We start from the raw sequence: 7,566 nt of genomic DNA, 5'->3' as shown, positions 1-7,566 counted from the left end.
TTTTTTTCTATTGATAATTTCTCAACATCATTCCCAATGATCAAAATGTTATCAATATTAAGAATAAGAATCACAACAGAATCTTTCTGTTCAAGATCTTCAAACGGTTTTGCATGTCAGCCATTCAGTAAAGACTACTTAGACATCCATTTAAATTAATCTTATAATCAATTCATAAAGCAATGGATAAGAGTATGTAAACAAATTTAAGCTTAGTTACAATAGAAGGTATTTATTCGAGTAATAAATTCTTCTTTCTGTTTATAGCCTTAGGCTATTAACCTTACTTTGAAAAGTCTATACTTTCCTTTGTTCTCCTCTTCATCTTGAATGTCATGTTCCAAACTGAAGTTTAATGAAATTTAGTTGGATATTCAAGAATCCAGATGTTATAGGTATTCCAAATTCCATTTTTAGATTCATGGTGTTTCAACCATTGTTTTCTGTTAAAACATTTTTCATTACATACTAGTATGTGAATGAAATATAGTTAGATTGTGTTACACACAACCGGCTAAACTTTACATTTGTAACAGAGTTGTTACTAACTAACGCACCCACTACAATAATGCTTTACAAAATTTGTGATATTCTTTGGTTTCATCATTGTTAATTATCAGTAACTTGCTTACTTGACTTATAGTCATTATTTCTAGTACAATTTAACTAGAAAAAAATATAGTGATTATAATAATCATGCTTCATTAAAGTAGCATTTAAGAGATACAAACACTTTTGTAATCTTTTATGAATATTAAATTGTTTCACTAAAAGACTTCATGGAAAAATTTCAATTTATTCACATAACCACTTGTGAATCCCAACTTTTAAGTCTTTGATGTTGTACAATCAAACATGTTCAGAGTATAATAAGTGTTAAAATTATAGAAATAATAAAGACGATAACGATCACGCATTATCTAGTTAATATTATTTAATATGATTATATTCCATTTCTAAAATACTAATATTTCTTAGCATTCTAGTTCTATGTGAGTTGGGTTTGAATTCCAAGTTCACATGCAAATTACTTGAATTCTGAATTCGAGTTTAGACTTCCTTTTGATCAGATAAAACAAGTCTTTAAGTGGCTTTACTTTGAATGTTGCATAAATTTTCTAGAAATTTTCTTTGCCTTCAACAAAAATAAACATATCTTAAATAAATGTCAATCAATATTGATTTACTATTTATTATCTCTTTTAGCTTTACATCTCTATGTATTACCTAAACGATTATGTAATTTTTGAGCCTTTATTAGAGAAATGACTTTTGGTTAACTTTAATTAATATAGTATATAAACAGAGAGAGAACAAAAGAATAATTCTAATAAAAGACTGTCTTGTCTTTTATTTGTTTTATGTGTCTAATTAATTACAAGCCAATCTAAAAATAATTTACATATATGTTTCACTTAATTGTTGTTGGAATAATATGTCTTATTTATTAAATCTATGATTTGCACAATAATGAATAATTCATAATTATCATTTATACTCATTGATGAATCAAGTAGAACAAATATATTTAAAAAATAACAATTGAATTTGTTATTCAAAAGAAATATTAAACTTGTTCACTCATCAAATAAAGGAATCTAAAATATAATTTCTAGAAAAAATTCTAGAGCTAATTTAAAGAAAAAGGCTTAATAAATTCCATGCTAGTTATTTCTTAGTCTACCAATCTGCAATCATTTTCATGTTTCTCTTTCACATTTCTTTCTTTTCTTAAATAATGCTTTCATGAAAACATGATAAAAAAATATATTTTGTGGCATACAAATTTGAATCAACAATTCAAATATATTAAAAGGAGATGAGCAAATAATATTTACCATTTCTTCTTACAAACTTCTAAAGTGGACAAAAGAGTCTCTTTTGATCTTTTCCCATATCTCGTATGTAGATTTAAGGTTTACATATCTCAATTTAATATCATCATGCATAGTCTTTAGTATGCAATGACGAGCCAAATAATCAGAACTCATCCAATCTGCATATTTTTTATGATCGTCATAATCAGATAAAGTTGATGACTCATCTGGAGGCACATTAATGATTGCATCATACACTTTTAGTTTACTCAGAACTATATGTATGCTTCTGTACCTATCATCAAGATTGTTGAAGTCTAAATGAAAAGTATTTAGGAAGCCGTCATAAGGATTCACTGGTTCTTTCACATTTTGAGGTCCTTGATTAGGATTAAGAGAATTAACCATTGTTGCTAGAAATAAATATATAAAATCTAATGAATTAAAACATATAATAAATATCATATTTTATTTGGAAAAATAAACATGATGCATGAATGCAATATATGAAAACACATAACATGATAAATTAATTTGAAAATTAATGGACCAGCCTTGTGGTAGGTCAGACTAACTCCAAATTAATTTTGAGACAAATCTCAATTTCATAAGTGAAAACTTAAAAACATCATTTTCTCTTTTGACTTATGAACTACCGCTAGTTTGGTCTAGATACACTAGTCGTGCTCGAAAGCCTAGATACACCTTCAGAGTGCAACCCATTACTTTTAATCAATGACTTAACACAAGAGTGTGCCTTAGGGCCAGCCAAACTTGAAATAATCATTAGTTATATTCTCATAAGAGAAGTCAACCTTGAGATAAAATAAACATATTCGGAAGCATTTCCTTAGGGAGGCTGCAAACGGAGGCGACATGAGGCCTTTCCTATGCCTCTCGGTGTTCAACCAATAATGGAGACCATGGGACTTATTGTCATAACTCCCTCTCCCACTCACTATTTTGAAAAATGTGTTTTTCACAAAATCAATATATATTTTTTTTAATTTAGTTGTAAAAATAAATTTAATTGTTTTTACCAAATGATATTCTAATAATTACTAATCTGATTAAGCAAAAAATAAAAAATTGTGCCCTTAATTCTAATTTTAATTTTTCTTTAATTAAGAGAATATCATTTTTATTTTAATAAAAACATTTTTCATTAAAATAACAAATAAAATAACTTAATTTTGATTTACCATCTTAACTAATTAAGACTAAGTTTATTATTATATGAATTATCATATAATAAAATATAGGACGTTCCTAATGTAATGCATGCTAATTGCATACTGTGTGGGTATATGAATGACATGTTATAATGCATGAAAAAATATTAACACTTTAATCATACTCAAATATTTATAATAAGTAAATAAAAGTGGGTGTGTAACTTTGGGGTATTTCTAGAATAATTACAACACTTGCAAAAAAAATACATGAAAATGTAATCTAGACTAGCTAAGGCCTAATGAAGAGCACCTTGATCTCAAACCTTGAGATGTAGTCTTGCTTAGCCAATGCCACCCTTTTCCATATTTATTTTGAATTATACAACTTTTTAATTATTTTAAACAACCTTTTAAAATAATTAAACTTGAGTTTTAACACCCAAATAGTTTCTAAGGCCCAATTTGAATTTGAGTAATTTAATTAAAAAACAAAATGAAACAATTTAATTTTAATAAATTAAAATTCAGAATAATGTTAATTTCGGATATTTTAATTAAAATATTTTTAATTAAGGAAAATAATCAATATTATTTCACTTAAGGAAATTTCCAAATTAAAACCATTTTAATTCAATTTTTAATTTTTAATTAAATAAATAATTAAAAATATTTTGGTAACAACACATTAGGTGTGTACCAATGTGGGTAGCAGCAAGGGTCTAGCTATGGAGGCTGCATGACTGGGCGCATGGGCATTGTTGGCCTGGGCATGTGGCATAGCGTGGGCGCAGGGGTGCGGCTAGCGCAGGTGGGCACGGTTGTGGGTGTAGGCACATAGCTCGGGTACAGGAAGCGCACGACATCGGGTGTAGGGCATGACTCGGGCCTCGGGGTTCATGCTTGGGGTTTGGACCATATAAGAATTTTATCCATAAATTTTAAAAGAAAAATTACTAAATTCTCATGCCCCAAAATTTCGCTTACATTTTTCATTTAGAAACGTTTTGAACAATTCCTAAACCCAAAAGCACCATTATAAACAACTCTTAAGAATCTATCATCATCAATATAAACATCCATCCATTCAAACATATGTCACATACAATTTAAAAATGCACATAGTCCACACAACAATTAAAAATATGCAGAGATTAATGACCTACTCTGATACCAATTGTTGGAAAAACAATCTGAGTGCACAACGAAAATTGGCGTGGTCAGCCTAATTTGTTAACACAATTTTTTTCATCTCTCATATAAACAATTTATATGTTCAAGAAAACATCCAGATAGGAAACATTAGTATGCAATATCATTAATCATGCAACATATATATAATTATACATATATTTATATATATCATATGCACATTTATACAAATATTCAAGAACATAAATATTTACCTCTTGAAGCCTATCAAGTGTCCTTGAGTCTTTTCGTATATTTATATATATGTATATTTATACCATCCAGCGCTTTTATTACTCAAACCACGATCTTCCAGAGTGTTCTCTACACCTCAAGATGTGTGTGGGCACATAGAGAACAAGGGTTTGTAATTTAGAAATCACAAGTATATCTCAACACATGAGAACTTGGATTATGGCTTGAGAAGGGTTAGAATAAAAGAAGAAGAAGATGATAATTTTTTGTCTAACAAAGTCTGAAACTTTTTCTGAATTCTTACGCTTTTTTTCTTCTTCTTCTTGTTATCATAAAATATATATTAGATATTATATATTACCTTATTATTCCTAATAATAATAGTAATATAATAATAATTTCATAAAGATGATAGGAATTGATTCAGGTAATATCTAACTTACCAAATTTGAAAAAATCTATTTTCAAATTATTAATTCATTAAATAAATAAAATAAAAACAACACAAATACTTTATATGCATTGACTTACACGCATGACACAGTCTGTAACACCCCACGTCACTATGGTTGCTTCTTGGAAGGACGACTGGCCCTACAAACCAACATGAGTCTTTCCAATGTGCTTTGTCCTCACTCATACGCTTCTTGGGAAAAGTTCCTAGGAGGTCACCTATCATGAGACTACTCCAGGTCAAGCACACTTAACTTTGGAGTTCTCATGTGATGGGCTACCAAAAAGAAGATGCATCTTGTTGGCATAAGTAGTACCCATCAATCCATTTAAGCCCCTTCAACTGTGTAGTCACATACCTATACAGTCTTAGAATAATCACATTTGACCGTCCCTAGGCGATGTGGGATTGCACAACTTTACCCGGTCTTTCTTCCTACGGATCATGGGATACTAACTATCACACAATTCCTGGACAGTGTCATGCGTCTAGCAGTATTCAATTTTCAGGGATATTGTATTTTTCTTTTATTTATTTATTTAATTAAAATTAATCTTTCCACAAAATATGATATCACATTTTTAAGGAAAAGATCACAACCATATTTCAATATTTAAATTTTAAATTCAAAATTCAAATTGATGATCATCATTATCATCATCTTTTAAAATTCAATAAATCAAAAACTATTTTGACTTACCAATTTTATTTTCTCCCACTCAAATAAAATAATTAATTTTAAAAATTAATTAATTTATTTATATATATTTCAAAATTTTATATTTAAATAAATAAATATATTTTTGAAAATTTTAATAATTAATTCCAAATGAATTATTCAACCTCAATTATCATATAATTGTATAATTAACTCAAAGAATAAAATTCTTCTCAAATTTTCAAATTGTAGTTTTACCCTTGTATCAACTCTTACCTTGATATGGTCTTGATAGAGCCAACCTAGGGATCTATGGACCTATAACATCAAGCTCCAATAAATATTACATTATTTATCAAAGCTCTTTGATTTAATACTTATATTTATTAATCTCTTGATTACTCCACTATACATATGAGACTGAACAATTGATAATTATAGACATATATTTACAGAGTACTTTATAAAAGAATAAAGTGTCCATTGATATAATCATTACATACAACATTAATCCTCTATTAATGGTTCACAATTAAAAGGGAATAAAATTACTATTTCCCCTTTTAACTATATCTTGTTCCTAGTGTACCATTGACTTTACTAGTGAAGGTTGTGTCACAACAAGTTTGCGACGTGAGCACTCATAACCTTTTCAGTTCCAAAAATCAACCCAATAGGAAACCATTATTCAATCTATAAGAATGTATAGATTCCATATCTGTTAAACTATGTTCCCAACCATATATATCATTGAGTCCCCAAAACAATTGTTCTTAGCCTGATCATTCTAAGAAACCTTAACGCATGAATCAAAGGAACAAATGACATATATAGGAGTTCATAGTAACCTCAGGAATAAGATCATCGTGTATATGATCATTGTTTGATGTGTTTGATTAATATTATGAAAGGATGTTTAACAAAGTATTAACAAATCACATCTGGTCCAGTTCAATATATCATTAAATATAAAGTACATTCACTAAAGTGTCCTACTACACTAGTGACCCGGATCTAAGTCACTTGTATTCATAATACTAGCGAACAATACTAGCACTAATTAATCTAAAGATTCCATAAATTTATTTTACTGCGAACTGTTTCAAGTTTATTATCTTAATCTCGATCCTCTTATACCAATATGAGAGTAAGACCACATAGATAAACTTTGGAATTTTATGATATTTACTTAATATTATCAACATAATATCGGACATAGTCTATATATGTAATAATTCAAGTCATTTATTTATTTCATTTAAAAAATTTGTCAACAACAATTGATTTAAGGGAACAATTCCCAACATTGCCTCCATGATGGATTGTAGGAATTCGATTAAGGGCTATTCCTCTTTTGATTTCCCATATAACAAACTGCTGTTGGATTGGAAGGAAAATTGTCAAAAATATGGCCTTCACCATAATACACTCAAGAAATCTTTTCCATTTTCCCCATTTGTGACCCCTTAGGCTGCCCCATTGACTGATTCATCCCCATGTTCATCGTCTTGAGCATATTTGATAGAGAGGAAACTTGGGCTGCCAAAGAAGTGAGGGCATCGACATCATGGATATTAGCCACCTTTCTTCCTGTAGACGCTCTAGTAGTGGGCTACTGATAGTTGTTGTTGGATATCCTCTCAAGGATCTCATATTCCTTATTATAGGACTTAGCAAGAAGAGCCCCATTTGCCGAAGCATCTACCACTATTCTTGTGTGAGCGTTGAGACCATTATAGAATGTCTTCATTTGGATGAAATTAGGAATGCCATGATGAGGGCATTTTCGTAATAACTCCTTAAACTGCTCCCATGCCTATAAAGATTCTTCATCAAGTTGCTGAAATGAAGTAATCTCATTGTGGAGCTTGACATTCTTAGTAGGAGGAAAGTACTTTATCAAAAACCGCTCATCCAACTCTTGCCAAGTAGTCACAGAATCAGATGGCAAAGAGTTCAACCAAGCTCTCGTTCTGTCTCTCAAGGAGTATGGGAACAACTTCAATATCAGGGCAACTTTAAAGAATCACTCACTTTAATGAACAAACGAAGGTGAAGGCGAGGATCTTCTGTTGGCAT

At 29.7% G+C, this 7,566-nt stretch overlaps 1 non-coding gene across 1 annotated transcript; it reads left to right on the top strand.

Annotated features, from left to right (window-relative positions):
• The first annotated feature begins 7,253 nt into the window (after window positions 1-7,253).
• Window positions 7,254-7,357, top strand: LOC133787267 (small nucleolar RNA R71). The gene has a single exon (XR_009872297.1). It is a non-coding gene; the product is annotated as a small nucleolar RNA R71 (small nucleolar RNA).
• The last annotated feature ends 209 nt before the right edge of the window (window positions 7,358-7,566 follow it).

This window comes from Humulus lupulus, chromosome 6, assembly GCF_963169125.1.
Source record: "Humulus lupulus chromosome 6, drHumLupu1.1, whole genome shotgun sequence".
NCBI lineage: Eukaryota > Viridiplantae > Streptophyta > Magnoliopsida > Rosales > Cannabaceae > Humulus > Humulus lupulus.
This window is presented reverse-complemented; position numbering and strand designations above follow the sequence as displayed.